Source organism: Anguilla rostrata, chromosome 2, assembly GCF_018555375.3.
Source record: "Anguilla rostrata isolate EN2019 chromosome 2, ASM1855537v3, whole genome shotgun sequence".
NCBI classification, from domain to species: domain Eukaryota; kingdom Metazoa; phylum Chordata; class Actinopteri; order Anguilliformes; family Anguillidae; genus Anguilla; species Anguilla rostrata.
The window spans coordinates 66,026,671-66,043,743 of NC_057934.1; the positions used below are offsets into that span (position 1 = coordinate 66,026,671).

General features: G+C 51.6%; 1 protein-coding gene across 4 annotated transcripts in view; it reads left to right on the forward strand.

Moving 5' to 3' along the window:
* The first annotated feature begins 1,452 nt into the window (after positions 1 to 1,452).
* Positions 1,453 to 17,073, forward strand: part of LOC135248964 (nascent polypeptide-associated complex subunit alpha, muscle-specific form-like) — a 28,752-nt gene continuing 13,131 nt past the window's right edge. The window contains exon 1 of one of the 4 annotated variants that reach the window (XM_064324090.1): positions 1,453 to 1,827. The gene's annotated coding sequence lies outside the window, so the exon portion shown is untranslated. Of the gene's footprint in view, positions 1,828 to 2,603; positions 2,629 to 14,743; positions 14,898 to 17,073 lie in introns of those variants that run through there. The other 3 variants (XM_064324087.1, XM_064324089.1, XM_064324088.1) reach the window with 3 other exon arrangements.

A 17,073-nucleotide genomic window follows, 5' to 3' on the forward strand; every position in this document is an offset into this window, starting at 1 on the left:
TCTGCGTTTCCACCGGGGTCTAAAGTACCGCGAAGATTAGGCAAATTAGCCCACTGACGTTGTCGTCGGTCCATCTGTCATATGATTTCTTCTGTAACCCCATACTACCGAAGTAGCCTACATTATTTTCTAATAACCGGGACAGCCCACTTATATACAACGGGTTACCAACAATGACTATATATGGTTACTTTTGTATTTATTGATTTTCATATATCCTCTCAAACACATTCATTAACAGCAGAAAACATGCACACGTTGTAAACAATTTGCTGTTTTATTACTTTCTCGTCCTCAATTCCATATAGGCTAATCGCAAAATGACAATAGAACGAAAACTCGGACTTGCGTGAAAATGTAAATTAGTAGTGGTACAGCCACCGTTTGCTTTCCTTCGAAGTTACTGCTAGCCGAGCAGCGAAGTGTGCCCTCCAGATGCGAACCATGCACCATAAATGAGTCCATAGTCTTCCTGGTCTTTTCGTGGAATTGAAAAATGGCAGTAAAATTGAGTAAAATTACGGCAACTGAAAAAGCTAAAGGGAAGATTACTAGAATTAACCCGTTATTTTACCCGGATAAAAAGTGCGGAAGGTGATTTCCAGTTTGCTTGTACTGTATCACCAATGTTAATTATGCAGAACTACCGCATACCTCACATAACTGTATCAAACGTTTTGAGTCAATTACAACGGGCTAACAAAGAAAATCCGGAAGAAAATATTCAGCAACCGAATTAATCCGTTTGAATGTTTTGGTAGCCTACGTAATATGCTGTCCCAGCACGAATGCTTAGCATTTTATAAAACGAATACTAAAGCAAGAAAAGAACAGAAGAGCACACGTTATAATTCCAAGACGTTGACAGGCTATAACCAAAAGTAGGCTACTGCGCCGCATAACATACAAGTTTGATTTGAAGTTATTATGAAAATTAATTGGTTTGCCGCTGCATATTTTCAAACATGGCGGGTAATGGCGGAAAATAAATACAACACAAATGCTACGAGTACTCGACCAATCAGAAATGTTCAGCGCTGCAAGCTCCACCCAAAAGGTTCCTGTACTTTCGGAAAGTACTACCCCCCGAGCAGGAACGTTTTGGGGGGTAAAACAAAGCCCCCAGAACTAAATTTAGACCCTAGTTCCTGCGGTGGAAACGCACCGAGTTCCTCAAAAGGTTCCTAGTTCCGGGGTATAGTTCCTGCGGTGGAAACGCGGCTTATGTCTTTGTGATCCATGTACATCTTTCTGCAACACTCCATTGTAAGAAACGGCGGGAGGTATGCTGGGAAGGGAGGTACTAGAGAGGTACGAGGGAGGGGTGGTGGGGAAGTGGGGAGGGTGTTATTGAAAGACTGCGCCGAAGAAACGGGAGCAAGAAGGGGCGGTATGCTTTGGGTAAAATGACATCATCCCTCTTTTGAATAAGTCTCGGTCCATGCTGTGATTGGTTGATGGCGGAAGACATAAAAGTTTCTTTATTCAGTCCCATTTCAACTTCACCCCCGCGTTTCCTTATGGTAACTCCCTCCATAGCTATCGCTCCATCCCGGGAGTAGCATATGTCTTGACTGGCGCGCAGGAAAAGAGAGCGCACAGAACGCCCGCAGCACAAGAGAAACACAACCGCGGTCGCTTTTATGCGAACAAACGTGCCAGAGACGAGTGGACGCGGTTCGGCATTACAATCCAGCTCGTCTAATCGGCTATTTCTGTCCGCTTTCTCGGTTTATGCACGGATACCGCCTGGAAAAAGGGAACAAGGTGGCCAGCCTGTTGGGCGTAGCTAGCAAGCTAACTTAAGCGTGCATCAGTATCCTGACGGTAAGGCAATTATTGTAGCTGCATTACATACCAGGTGTTTTTACCGTTTCTTATCCCATACAAGATGGCTAGCGGGGCTATTTCCCCGTAATGTAAACCAGCAATAATTTGCCTCTTTTATAAAAAGTCTAAAAAAATTCCTCCGTTTTTGGCCGTAGTTTAAACGTCAAAATCGGTTCCTTTGGTGCCTTAATACTATAGCTTCCTTTCTCTAGCTAACGGTTGTTCATGGGCCAGGGATAGTAGCTGGCGAGCGAGCTTCGGTTCAGCCCTATTTTCCGTATGTTCTTAACGCTAGCTTGCTACTTGGGTGTATGGCACACGTTAAAATCCATGCATTCGATTTTGTATGTGTCCATTTTACTTGCATGCGAGTATTTGGCATTCAAGTAAATGTTTTGTTGTAAATGGAAAACATTCAGACACAGGGCAAGATGAAATGGTTGCTAGTTCGAGGTAATGTTGGCGACCCTAACACACATTAATGCTGTTAGCTTCATAACTTCGGCTAAATAAATTGGAATTTAAGTCTGAAAATATATTTCGGTCGTAGTCTACTCATTTGAAGTCATGGGTGTTTCGTCCATAAACTAGTTGTGTTGGTTGACATTTGATTGTAGTAAATCAAATAAAGTCTCATTTTCAAGGGTCATTTTAAAGGAATAAATGTGGCTAATTCCGTTAAGAGCGCTGTTAGCCGGATGGGGCGGAGTGGGCGATTGGGTGGTGGCTGACATTGATTAACTGGAAAATTGGAGCGCAGTTTTATTTTGCGCGTGATATCGAATCGATCATGCCCGCGTAAGTGTGGACAGGCTTAAATCGTTTGCTTTAATCGCGATATCCATAAGTGCAGGTTCAGCAGCGTTAAGGTTAGCGGGGTTTGAATGCTGTTTGATTAACTTTTTCCCGTCCCTTTATTTGTCAAGCGCAGAAGCCTATTGTTTTTGCCTCAAAAATGAAAATCCCAGTGAGTTGGCTGCTCAGTTTTGTCTTGCAGCGAACGCAGACAAACGAGCTTTAACAATTCTGTTCACACCAGGGCGTCGTTCAAAGTCAGTTTGATAACGACCCCCAGGCAAGTTTCACAATTTGCAGTTACTAGCTACTTATTACCCAGCGGAATCCCTACACTTTACAACAACAAGCTTGGATATTCCTCTCTGCTGACCCGTTGAAAATGTAACTCCTATTTTTTTCTGATACTATCGTGAGATAGGAAACAACGGTCTTTGTTGACAAACTGGCTCCTTTCTTTGCATTTCGTATTGTTATCCACTGATTTATAGTAGCTAAGATTCTGGTGTTGCTGTTTTTCTTTATTAACTAAAACTATGTTGCTGTGTTTGTTTGCTTGCTTGTCACGCTTGTACACCATATACTAATGGAACAATTGACCCCGGAAACCATTGGAACGTTTTTACGCAGTGTTTTACAAACAATTAACCACTCGCTTCTACTTCCCGATGAGAATTTAGATTGGCTGAATTTTTTTGCCTCCAAAATGAGCTTGTATTTGCTTCCAAGTTTTTTTTTTGTGAATATCGAGTGTTGCTTGTAAGGATGTCTGGTCTGATAGTTTTGACCTCTTTACAAGGAGGAACGATTTCACTCCATCCACAGTGCATTTCAACGTACCAAAACCGAGCACACATTCGCATAACCGACCGGTTAGTCAATATGAAAAAAAACACGCTCTGTTCTTTTTGCTGGTGACATTTAGCAAAGCGCACCGGAAATCAATAGCTTATAATTGGCATGCCTCGGAATGCTATCGCTAGTAATGTGTGGATCATTGTAACTGCATCGAGTTGTCTAAAGCGACAGTGCTTGTTTGCCTCATACGTCGCTTTGTCTAGAGATGAAGATTCTTTCCTATAAGATATCCATCTGTGTTTACATTTTTTTTTACATCTGTCTGATTGCCTTAGTAAAAAAAAAACAAAGCCTGTTTGTGTGTGATGGTGCCAGCAAATATTATGGTAAGGCGTGTCCGCGTGGAGCCGGTTCCATTATCTGCCCAGATCTGTTCTCATTGTGGTTTCGATGCCTACAACAGCTCTCTGGGCTATTCTGGAGAGATGAACCGTGTTTCGAGGCCGAACTCAGTTTACCTGTATCCTGCGCTTTCCGTCGCCTCGCATTCACGTCACCTTTCCTCGAAGAGATGGGTTTATGCTGGCGCTTATCACTGTCCTTTTCTAAATTGAACTCAGTCGGTTTTTAGAAGTGGTAGTTAAATCACCGTTACTTATTGATGGTGTCTTGTCAGCTTGTTAGTGGACGGGCAGGCTGGGCAGCCGGGGGAATTCCCGAAGCGTATAGCACTAAATTCAGGTATTCCCCTCTACTTGGCTCTTGTACCTTGAGCTTCTGAATCTAGTTTTGTTTTTCAAGAAAGAGAAAACTCTTGGATTTTCTCTCGTGACATCGCCTGTACGCCAAAGTCTGGCTACAGGTTTAGAGTGGTATCTCTTACAGCATGGAAAAGACGTACACAAGCACCATTAGTGAAATTGACTGGGACTTGCCTGGGGCGATGCAAATGGCCACACCTTCCCTTACTGACAGCAGGCAGTCCCGGGTTAACGGTGGTGGTTTATCTGTCGCTCTTCAGAGTGACCGGCTATGATTACACCCTGTCAGGCCGGGTGTTTGCGCTAGTGCTGATGAGGGAGCTCCTGTCTGGATCATCGCTGTTGTTGCTGTCACTGGTGCCCATGCGTTCCAGCCGCGGAATGTTTTCTTTGCGCCATGGTGATCGGTTTTATGAAATTGCCGTGATTTGCCCTCCATTTCACCTCTCTGCTGTGGTTTGTGTGGTAATTGAATTGCATTGGGTGGCCTTGTGGCTGCATATGGTTGACTTAAAAGAAAAATAAATAAATAGTCTTAACAATTTTTTTTTTGAGGTCTTTTGGGATTGTGTCTTGTCGCTGTTGGTACTGTGGTTGATGCAGTTGGCCTTGGTCATGTTTGAACTGCTGATGTAGGGTATCGTCAGTCATGGTGGTAGTACTGATTTTCTTAACTCAAACATCCGGCATCAGCCCAATGCTGAGTTTGTGTCTGATGCGTTATGTAGTGCATAGCACATCAGCCATAAACTCAGCATTGGGCTGATTGCGGTCTGTTTGAGGTGCTCCTGATCCTGTAAATCAGGGCTGCCCAACCCTGTTCCTGGAGATCTGCTGTCCTGTAGGTTTTCACTCCAACCCCAACAAAGCACACCTCATTCAACAGCTAGAGATCTCATTGAGCTGCTAATTAGTTGAATCAGGTGTGCCAAATTGGGGTTGGTGTGACAAACTACAGGACAGTAGATCTCCAGGAGCAGGGTTGGGCAGCTGTACTGTAAAATGTCATGCACAAAGTTGATCAGACTCATCTGAATCTGTTATTTTTGTATCATTTTTACAAGCCAGATCACAAGAAAAGTTGTACAGTGACTCTGTAGCTCTGGTCTCTCAGCTCAGTAGTAACGTAAGCATGTCCTTGAAGTATTTTCTTGTACAAAAAAAAAGTTGAAATTTTCCCATCATAAATTGACATCTGTGCTCCTCTGTGAATGTGGAAATTTGGTTGCAATTTGCATTTCTGTTAGAATGTAGAACAGGGCAGCATTGTTATTGGCTAGAAAAAGCAGCATCGTTATGTCCTGGAAAAGCTCTTTTTTTTGACCCCATAATTTCCATACCTCGCACCCCTAGTTCAAATTGTAGTCATTTAGTTTGTTTGTGAGCAGCGCAGTAGCTGAATTCTGTGTCAGCTTGGCTCGATTGCAGTCACGGTGGCCTGATTGTGTGCGTGTGCTACGCTGGCTGGTCCTCTTCCAGATTGGGGTTCCTGTGGGCCAGCGGACAGAACCTGTCGTCATGTTGTTGGATTCGGTCGCACGTGTGACCATAATTGATATCAGTCCATTAGCGCTCGCTCCCGTGGGGACTTATGCTGCTCCTGTGCTGAAGCTGAGGTGCTCGTAAGGGGGCTTTTATGGGCAACTGAGGAGCCGCTGGCCCCTCCGATCCGCACGAGGGGCCCCGCATTGCAACAGCTTCTCTGTAACTGTGGCTGATTTACCTTTGCTTAAATTGGGTAGTAGTAGTAGTAGTAGTACACAATACAATAAATATAAACAGTCTAGGCAGTATAAACAAGTCAACAATCTATGTATTAGGTAGTGACTGAAAAGGTACAGGCAGAAGCATAGTGCTTATATATGCCTATCCTACATTCTTATCAATTTAAGCTACCCTCCAAAAATAAACATAATAATAAAAGTGTGTGTGTGTGTGTGTGACTCACTCCAGGGCAGTAAACTCTGGCCTTACAGTGTGAATGAGCCACATGGTGCGGGAGTGTGGGGGACCAGGGGATGGCTCTCTCTCTCTCTCTCTCTCTGGGTCTGGTCTGGTTCTTTCCACTCGGTGTGGAAACTGATGCGATCCTGAGTTTCCAGCGTGACCACAGGTCTGCTTGTGTGCGTGCGTGTGTGTATGTGTGTGTTGGCGGCAGAGAGGGTGTTTGGTCTGTGTGTGTGCGTGCGTGCGTGCGCGTTTGTGTGTGTGTGTGTGTGTGTGTGTTGGCGGCGGCAGAGAGGGTGTTTCCAGCCTGACCGCGGGTCAGTGTGTGTGTGCGTGTGTTGGCGAGGGAGGCAGAGAGGGCGTGTTTACAGCCAGTCCAGATGATGTCAGCTGTTTTCCTCTGCGCCCTATCCGCTGACGCCGATCCGATTCTGTTTGGCGAGTCCGGCTGACCCCGATCTCCGCCTGTCCGGCTCACGGCAGGGACGGAACGCTCTCCGCTGGCACACCGCGGACAATGGAGACCGTCTGTCTCCTCCGATTACCCCCCCGCGCTGAGTTACGCTGCGTATATGCGCTCTTCTGTTTCTGTTTCCCATGACGGAACCACTGGAGTGGTCATTTCAGCTTGGAATTGCATGTTTGAAAAATAATTATGCTGATGAATTGAATATTGAGGGTTACGCTGCCATGGTCAAATACCCCTAAAATGCAGCCGAAATATCCACAGAACTTTGGAGACTGGATCTTAATTTTGGGGGACTTGACTCAAATGCTCTTTGTTTGCACTCGTTTTTGTCCTTTTACCTTTCTGTGGCAAAATAATTTGTATTTTTGCTGGAGGTTCTTTGTTTGATTTGCACACATGATTCCGCCAGCTTTGGTAACGATGAAAGCTTTGTGTTCATTGGTCCCTTTGTGGCATTCAAATTTTATGAATACAAGTTTTCTCATGTCTCAAGTATCTTATTGATCTTTGTTGGATGGTGACCAAATTAGTTTTGGTTTTTTTTTTTACTATGAGGAAATGCAAAGCTTAAATTGCTTAAATGGCTGATGTGCTTTACTTGTCAAAGGTAAAATAAAATTTGAGCAACACTGGCAAGAGACACACTGCTGTAAGGCGGTTGCTCACACTTAATTGGCTGGGGTTATCTAAATATTTAAAGTGTGAAACTGAAGAACACTTGCCTGGGGAGTACTCGGGGCTGTTTTCCCTTCATCCATTATCTATACCCGCTTAACCTGCTGGGGGTGGGGGGTGGGGGGGTGCACTGCAGCCTCTCCCAGCATACATTGGGCATCAGGACTATTGCGCGGTTGGTTAAATTGTGTGTAGAAGATACCTGAAGTCATAATGTAACCTGAGGTTTTCTGTCTCTTAAGTTATGATGAGTCTCTTCCTCTCCTTGCTCAAATGGAGTGATGGAGTGGTTCGTCAGGCTGCCTTTTCATCGGGGTCCTACGCGTTCTGAGTCTAACCGATTGCATGACGTTACAGGCATTTAGCAGACCCTCTTACCCAGAAAGACTTTTCCATAGCAGTGATTCTTAGACGTAGGGTTGAAAAGACTTGGCCAAAATCTGTGTTAATATGGCTAGGGCGGTTGTTTGTTTAAGTCTGAGTGTTCGTGCTTGCTACCTAACTGGTTCCACTGAGTTAATGTTTACTGGTCGTAATAAATGTGGAACTAGAAGGGGCGATGCTCTTCAGACCACACCCCTATTGACCCCCCCCCTCTGTTTTTGTTCTGGGTGCAGGACGGGCAGATCATACAGGATCAGCATCAGTCTTTGTCCAGGGCTAACGAGCTCGGTCTCATTAATCCCCCGCCCCTGGGGCAGTTCTCCGTCCGGCGCTAGTGATGCGCACACACACGCACACCCAGACACGCACACGCACACGCACAGACACAGACACACACACAGACACAGACACAGACACAGACACACACACAGACACACACACACACACACACACAGACACACGCACACACAGACACACGCACACACAGACACACGCACACACAGACACACGCACACACAGACACACACACACACACACCCAGACACAGACACACACACACACACACACACACACACACACACAGACACAGACACACACACACACAGACACACACACACACACACACAGACACACACACACACACACACACCCAGACACAGAGACAGACACACAGACACACACACACACAGACACAGAGACACACACACACACACACAGACACAGACACACACAGCTGGTCGGGGTGTGTTCTGTGCAGGGTGGCACCACGCAGCATGTGTCCCTGCAGTGGAGGGATTGGGTTGGCAGTGCGAGGCTGTCAGCTGTTCGCAGGATTATAAATGCATGTTTGTCTGGGTAGCGTAGTGTGCTCCCAAGCCGTGCTGCTGGAGTACAGTCTGCTAGCTACTCAGAGATTAGCGCGACATTATCTTATTCCGATCATTAGAAAGGTCGAAAGTGCAGACGTTTCTGTCAGACCTCTTCTGCGCATGAAGCCAGGAGGCCTGAAGACAAAAGGATGATCTGGCCTTAATCTCTTTGAAGCCTCGCTGGGTGGAACTGTGCCCATCATCGCACTGCCTGGTATGACTGTCACGCCTGGGTGGTGCTGTGTCATGGGCGGTAACCAGGTAGCGGTGAGTTCAGTGAGAGCCCACCCCGCCCTCACAGCCGTACAGGCCCAGCTGGGGGGGCCGCAGGGCTGACTGGCGGGTGATTGGCTGCCATGGCTGCCGTGCCGGTAGCTCTTCACAGGAGCAGCAGGCCCCCGTGAGGCTCCTGTGAATGCAGTGCTTGTGCTTCTGTCCCTCCTGCTGTGGGGTGGGGGTGGGGGCGGCTGTCTCAGAACGGTGTGGGAGCCCCCCCCTCCCCCGGCCTGTTATCGCCTCACGCGGAGCGGCTGGGAGGAAGAATGCGTGCCTCCTCGCCCCTCCCCTCCCCTCCCTCCTCCGCCGTGTTCCTGGGAGGAATTCGGCGCGGCGGACGCGGCGTGTTTGCCAGCGGGGACGGGCGGCTTCCTGCCGTCGTCGGGCCGAGGGTGTTGAGGAATGCGCCAGAGCCCGATTAGAATCTGGGCGACGCGGGAGGGCGGCGCGTTCCGTCCGGGCCCCGGGCCCCCGGGCGCTGGCGTCACACACCGCTCGCGCCGAGCGACAAAACTGCCCCCCCCCCTCGAGATGAGAGCCTGTCTGAGGGAGAGGCTCTCTAATGAGCCCGTTAAACGCAGGGCCTCAGGCTAACACCCCTGCGCTGCTACAAGCTGCCAGAAACGAGTTCGAGTTAATCCTGCGGTGGGGAAGACGCTCTTAGCATTTAGGCTAATATCAGCTGTTATGAAGGCGGGCGCAATAATTGCATCTGCGAATAAGCGCTATATTTGGGTGTATAGGTTATATTCGAGTGGAATGTACACGGTCCGAGCTCCCTTAAAAGGGTGGTTCACTTTGGGGGGGGTTTTGATATTTCAGTTTTAGTGTATGTTTTCGACTGGCCCTGGGTTTTTGTGTGTGGTCTAAAAGAAAATTCCCTTCAAATATCTTTGAAGCTGGTTGTTAGAAACAAAAAATAACTAACCAGTCTGAAGTTATGTGGCTTTTGTTAGCGGTAGGTCTGTTTAGAAGTTTTAGTGTGTTCTGAATCCTGCTGCACTGAACTGTAAAGATTAGCTGCAAGGTGGCTGGAAGCCACAGTGGCCGTTGTAGACCACCCTAATGTTTACCGCTTGGGGGAATATGGGACTCCATTAAGCACACACACCTGAAGGGTGTGGTTTCAGTTACATAGCCAATATTGAATTAACGCTGTGTCCATTGTCCCTCTTCAGAGGGCGGCTGTGGGTCTTTTAGTCTGGGGGCCCTGAGGGTGTGGGGCTAGGGGTTCCTCATGCCACAGGAAACTGGATTTACAAGCTCTGCCGCCATTCCGGCTCTCCCAGTGCCTCCATTCCGGCTCTCCCAGTGCCTCCATTCCGGCTCTCCCAGTGCCTCCGTTCCCTTCACGTGTGTGGAACCTGGACAGGAAGTGCGGAGGCTGGTACGGCGGTAACGCGGAGCGTTGTTCTGGCTCGCGGTCGGCGGGGGGAATCGTTGGGCCGTTCGGGGGTGAAGCCTGCAGCCCTGCTGCAGATCGGGGGGGCGCTGTGTGCGCCCGCGGTCCTGAGCGGCGGCAGCTCCCCATTGAGCGCGTGCGGCGTTCCCCGTCAGCCAATCGCAGCGCTGCTCTCTCGCGGGCGGAGCCCGGCGCGGGTTTAGGCGGGAGGACGGGTCTCCCTCTCTCTCTCTCTCTCTCTCTCTCCCTCTCTCTCCCTCTCGCCCCTCTCTCTCTCTCTCCCTCTCTCTCCCTCTCGCCCCTCTCTCTCTCTCTCTCTCTCTCTCGCCCCTCTCTCTCCCTCTCGCCTCTCTCTCTCTCTGGTGTGTGCGGCCGGCTGCTTGGCTGTGCAGCAGAAGACTGCAACACCGCCTTGTATGGGCAGATTGAGCAACAGGCTCCCTCTTCCAAACCCCCCCACCCCCCTCACCCGACCCCTCCTGGAACAGTTCATTCACCTTTTTGTTTCTCTCCCCCTCTTCCTCCTGAAGTTAATAATCTCCTTCCTCAGGAACAGTTCCTTCTTCCTTTTTATATAACTTGTCCCACGTGAGGGTTTTAAAAAGAGAAGGCCACCATTTCCGGCACAGGACTCTGTGACTCTGCCTCCACTGTCCGATGCGTGTCTTAAGAAGCGCTGGCATTCCTTTGTGGAGTGTGGTCTCCCCGCTTGCCTGTCCGTGTTATTTGGAAAGCAGGCTGAGGTCACCAGAGGGACTTTCCTACTGGAATCAGGAACTAGAAACCTGAAGTGAATTCAGGTCCTGCCTGCTTTTCCACTGTCTGCCCTTTGATGTGCACGTAGAGCCCCTGGGTCTGGCACCAGAACACTCAGCCCCGTAAGAATGTGAGGGGCCAGTCACCTGGACCACTCCCAGCCAGTCAGGTGAGAGATCCGATGGAAGGTTTCGGCTGCAGAAAGGTTTCCCTCGTTTTTGGCTGGGCCTGATGGTGAACAGCAGCAGCCTAAATCCACCCCTCTTAAAAAGAAACACCATGGAAACGTACAGGCGCACAGCCTGCGTTGTTGTTGTGGTTCTCATGCCCTGGCCTAGCTTGTGTCTGTCCAGACCCCCCCCCCCCTGAAAGGGGGCAGGTGTGCCCTCTGTGCCACATGGGGCCCTGTCAGCCGGTGCGCACGAATACTGGCTCTGCGCTCAGAACGGGCCCCGCGTTTCCCAGCATGCTCCTGCCAGACCACAGACGCGTTCGCGTAGCGGCAGCAGCCTGTTGGCGCCGCGCAGATCCAAAGGCACCACATAGCGTAGCCGCGCAGTTCATTAGCGCTCTGCTGAACAGCTGTATAAATGGATACAATGTAAAATGCTATGTAAAAGTTGTGTAAGTTGCTCTGGATAAGAGCGTCTGCTAAATGCCTGTAATGTAATGTAATGTAATGAACAGGACTCCATTGAGCGGGCGGCGCGCTAAGCTAAGAATAGGAACGCGCACAAGCTCGCCATTGTTAGCGCCGCGGCGCGGCGGCGAGGCTGCAGCAGCCGACGGACGCCGCTGAATGGGGTGTGTGTGTGTGCGTGTGTGTGTGTGTGTGTGTGTGCGTGTGTGTGCGTGCGTGTGTGTGTGTGTGTGTCGTAACGCGGCGCTGCGAGCTCGCGAGGGTCGCAGGAATGCGGGCGTCGCCGGCGCATTAGCGCTGCATGCCGCGTTTTGGGGCACGCCCCCTTCCTTCCCCCCTCCCCCCCCCCCGGCTGAAGCCTCTTGACAGCTGTTTACTGGCTCTGCTCCCAGGAGCCCGAGGCTGGGGGGGGCGGTGTGGGGTCCTCTCTCTCCTCCGCCCGCTTGCTCTCGCTCCGCACCCTCATCCTCCGTCACCCTCATGCTGTCCCATTATTGTGCACATGCTCACGTTCTTCCCTCCGCTCTCGTTTTCTCTCTTTCTGCCCTTTCTCAGTCTCTTTGCGCTCACCCTTTCTCTCTCCCGGCCTCCTCTGCTCTCTGTCTCTCTCTCCTGTGCCAGTCCGTGGGTCACTTGTGTGACGTGGAGGTTGGAAGGGCCACTCAGTCACGCGTTGGTCACGGCGGCCGTACGCAGCCGCGTTCTCGGAGCGGACGGCTATGCTCCCGACCGGCGTTCGACACCATCGCCTCCGTACGCCGAGCTCCCGCCCGCTGGGCAAACGTATTCTTACCAGCGTGCCATGTGGGTAATCCTGAACGGCTTTGTGCAAAGGGCATTAAACGTGACCCATTTCTCTCTCTCTCCCTCTCTCCGTCCCTCCCTCTCCCTCCCTCTCCCTCCCTCTCCCTCCCTCTCCCTCCCTCTCCCTCCCTCTCCCTCCCTCTCTCTCTCTCTCTCTCTCTCTCTCTCTCTCTCTCTCCCTCTCTCCCTCTCTCTCCCCTTCTCTCCCTGTGCCTCTCTGTCTCTCCCTCTCCCTCTCTCTGAAATGCGCGTGGAGCCGGGCCGTAGCCGTGGCGAAGCGCTTGGCTGGTAAAAGAGGCCGAGGAGCAGATTGCTGTTTGGGGACGCTGATGACCCGATTAGGGACGGGCTGAGAGAGGGGGGGAGAGAGGGAGAGAGAGAGAGAGGGAGCAGCCACACACGCCTCTGTCTATGTCTAGACTCTCAAAGGGGCTTATCACGTGCGTGCGTGTATGTTTGTGACGGTCCGTTAGTTTGTCTGTTTGCGTGGCGGGGGGGCGACGCGGTGCCCTCACGAGCGGAAGAGTCGCGGCGGCAGGTCAGGTGGTGTCCGCATCATCCGCGTTCGTGGAGCCGGAGTCGTCCGCTGGTTTGTTGTGGTTCTCATGCCCTGGTCTAGCTTGTGTCTGTCCAGACCCCCCCTGAAAGGGGGCAGGTGTGCCCGCTGTGCCACATGGGGCCCTGTCAGCCGGTGCGCACGAATACTGGCCGATATACTAACCCGATGTCATCCGTGTTTGTTTACGGAGCGGGTGGTTTGCCGCCTGGCTGCTGTCCCCCGGTGCGCGGACGCGGGGTCACGTTTCCACCGTGTGCGCGAGTGCCTTTGCGTCGCAATTTTCCGTTGCCTTATGGGAAAACGACTATGCCAGTTTATTTTGTGGCTTCGAAAGCCCAGTGAATTGGGTTTAAAATGCGGTTATAATTGCTGTTGGCACTCATTTCAAAATGTTGCCCCCTCGCCTGATTGGTCACTGCGCGCCTCCCCCGGCCAATCGAAACAGTTTTAGTTTTTTTCGTTTTTTTGCAACCGCTGCAGGCCCCACCCCCGGCTGCCGTCTCAAAGGATCTGGGCGAATCAAAAGGCCTCGTTCAGAGATCAGGTCGCCTGCGCGTTCGATTCCGCTCGTACGGGAACGTGAATTTCCCCGCGCCTACGCCGCGTGCTCTGCGCGCTTGCGGGGAGCCGTTTAGTCGCGTTGCGCGTTCGCCGCTCGGGCGTGGGGGTCGCGTGCAGACGCTGCGGAGAATCTGTGGAAGGAGAAATCGGACACGCGGGCCCAGCCTTCTTCTGTCCCTGCTCATGAGCGGTCTGTCGTGTTTGACGCTTTCCCATGATGCCAGCCTTCGGCGGCTAGCCAGGGGAGGCCCACGCGAGCCTCCTGCCAGTTCATTCATCGAGGAATCCGTCGCACACAAAGGGCGGCTTGTGGCTTTTCTTCGACGTCACCGAAACACAAAGCACTTATTTTAATTTCTGTTTCTGAACGTGGCTTTGAAGTTTGAGCGCGTGTGAAGCAGGACCGAGTGTGAATGCTTCCTGCCTGCTCTTCTGACCTGTGAGTGTGTGTGTTCTATGAGTGTGTGTTGTGGGAGAGCTGCAGCTCTGGCCTGTGAGAGTGTGTGTTCTATGAGTGTGTGTTGTGGGAGAGCTGCAGCTCTGGCCTGTGAGAGCATGTGTTAATAAATAATAATAATACATTTATTTTTTATAGTGCTTTTCACAGTTTCTAAGACGCTTTACAACACCAAGAAATCAAGGAAACAATCAACAAAAGAAACCAGGACACAAGCATAACTCTCAATAGACAGACAAAGATAAAATAAAGTAATAAAAAGAGTGTTTGTGGGAGAGTGTGTTGTGGCAGTGCTCCAGCTCTGGCCTGTGAGTGAGTGTGTGTGTGTTGTGGAGAGCTGCAGCTCTGGCCTGTGTTGTGTGAGTGTGTGTGAATGTGTGTGTTGTGGGACAGCTGCAGCTCCGGCCTGTGTGTGTGTGTGAGTGTGTGTTGTGGGAGAGCTGCAGCTCTGGCCTGTGTGTGTTGTGGGAGAGCTGGCCTGTGTGTGTGTGTGTGTGTGTGTGTGTGTTGTGGGAGAGCTGCAGCTCTGGTATGTGTGTGTGTGTGTGTGTGTTGTGGCCTGGCCGTTAATTCATTGGCTCGTGGGGAGTGTGATCTGGAGAGCGGTTTGATTCGTCAGGGTTTCCGGCTCCTGCAAAGCTGCCAGCCCAAATCTGGACCCGCCCCCCCCCCTTTAACAGCAGAGTCGGGGCGAGCGTTGATCTGGTCCCTTTCCTGCTGGGCTCTCCTTTCCAGGCGGCCCAAAGTCAGACGATGCGCTTTTTTCCCCCGTTGTCTCTGTTTGCATCCCGGCCCTCAGCCCTAAACGACTAAAACAGGCTCGTTACTCACAGATGACTCACTCAAACGTGACGCGCGGACAACTCTGGCACCGCCGTGCTCCTGTCGCCGTGTGAATTTTTATCGCGGAGCTGGTAAGCAAATCCTCGGGTTGTTTAGTTTTTTTTTCCTGCTCGTCGCTCGGGTGCGTTTGATTGGACGGGCGCCGGTGTGCAGCCGCTGCTTTTGGCACATCGAAAGTGTGACGTGGCGTTTCCCTGCGGTGCGGTTTGGGACCAGGCGGAGCCGAGAGAAGTGTGTGGGGGCGAGAGAGAGGGAGAGGGAGAGGTGCGGAGAGAGGGGGAGAGAGAGAGGGAGAGCGAGGCAGAGTGATGGGGAGAGTAAGAGGCGAGAGGGAGGGAGAGAGCGGAGAGAGCGGAGGGAGAGAGGGAGAGAGAGGGAGAGAGGAGAGAGAGGAGGAGAGGGAGAGAGGAGGAGAGAGAGAGGGAGAGAGGAGGGAGAGAGAGGGAGAGAGAGGGAGAGAGAGGAGAGTGATGGGAGAATGGGAGAGCGAGGGAGGGAGAGTGGGGGAGAGTGATGGGGAGAATGGGAGAGCGAGGGAGAGGGAGAGTGGGGGGAGGGAGAGGTGCGGGGAGAGGGGAGAGCGAGGAGAGGTGGGAGAGAGGAGGCGAGGGAGGAGAGGCGAGGGAGGGAGGGAGAGGGAGGGAGAGTGATGGGGAGAATGGGAGAGCGAGGGAGAGGGAGAGTGGGGGAGAGTGATGGGGAGAATGGGAGAGCGAGAGAGAGGGAGAGGGATGGCTCCCCTCTCTGGCCTCTGCTTGGGAGATTTATAACTGCTGCAGTGAAAAGGACTGTCTGCAGTCTGTGGGTGTGGGGGTGGGGGGGGAAGCTGGAAAGAAAAAACTGATAAATGTTTGTTTGTGTCGTGCGGTTGAGTTGCGGGTCAGCTGCCTGAGAGACTGTAATGGCACAGTAAAGAATCAGGCTTCAATTTAGAATGGGGGGGGGGTGTGTGTGTGTTATCCACTACTAGCCTCAAACCGACGTAACTGGTTTTTCTGGACCTCCACAAGCGGACTGTTTTATTCCTGAACAGAGTTTCTCTGTGTGTGTGAGTTTCTCTGTGTGTGATTGGAGGCCGAACTGGCAATGCCCTGATGCGCTCCTCTAAACTCCTCCCTGTTTAAAAGTGATGACCTCACGCACGAGCGCTGTGCGCCTGAGGCCCTGAGGAGGAGGGGGGGGGGGTGGGGTGGCGGGGGCGTCGGCCTGCAGCTGAGAGGCCCCTGGGCCTGCTCGTATCCGCCAAACTGGATTTGCACCCCCGGTTCCCCCCCCCTCCCCCCCCCTCGCTGGACGGCCCTGTCTGTTCAGCCCACACAATGGCTCAGCTGCCCAGGACATCTGCATGACTGTTGACTGGGAACAGGTCTTATAGTGGGGGGGAGGGAGAGGAGGAGGAGGAGGAGCAACGCCCTGTAAGTAGCGCACAAGCAGTGGAGTAGAGATTGGGGGGGGTAGTGGAAGGGGGGTGAGCTCTGTGATGCTTATTCCCCTGCAGTGAAGATGGGCTGCATTTGGGGTGGGATGGGGGTGGAGGTGGGTGGGGAGATTGTGTTTGGAGGCCTGTCTGGGGTTTTTGGGGATCAGCCATCGACCAGCAGAAGTGCTGGTTCCCATAATCCCCTGCTCTCCAGCGGCAGTCTGGGGCTCAGTGCTGCTGTCTGTGGCTTTGCCTGGTGTCCTGGAGAGTTATGCACACACACTTTAGGAAGAGATGGAGAAGAGAATTTTTTTATTTATTTTGTACGTTTATTTTTATTAATTTATCGATCATCCCCATGGTAAAATGGGGCTGCCTGTCTGTGTGGATGGGGTTGGGGGAAAGCTCGTTTGAGTCTGCCTGCTGTTTGTGGTTGTTTTTGTTGTTTGATTACCGCGACTCCCTGGCGCGTTTTAATCTCCACGGCGATAATGGCACCCAGTCGGGCCACATGTTTCTCATTTGCTGAAGCTTGCGCTCCGTCTGGATTCTGCGGCCCAGCGACGGGCTGCCGGCTGATTGGCCGTTGTCAGCCAGCGGCTTTCTGAAGCGGTTTTTACTTGAGAAAGCGGGAGAGAGCTGCTACTGGGAATTTGACTAAATTCAAATAACTGTAATAATTTACTCTGTCGCTCACGCTCGCCTCTGTGTTCCTGATGCTCCTGTGCGATTCGCTGGCTGCCCGTCATGTGACTTACCGCCCGTCTCCCTGTGGACACTTCGCTGGGTCAGAGAACGCCTCGTTACCCTGGCAACGGGCGATATTA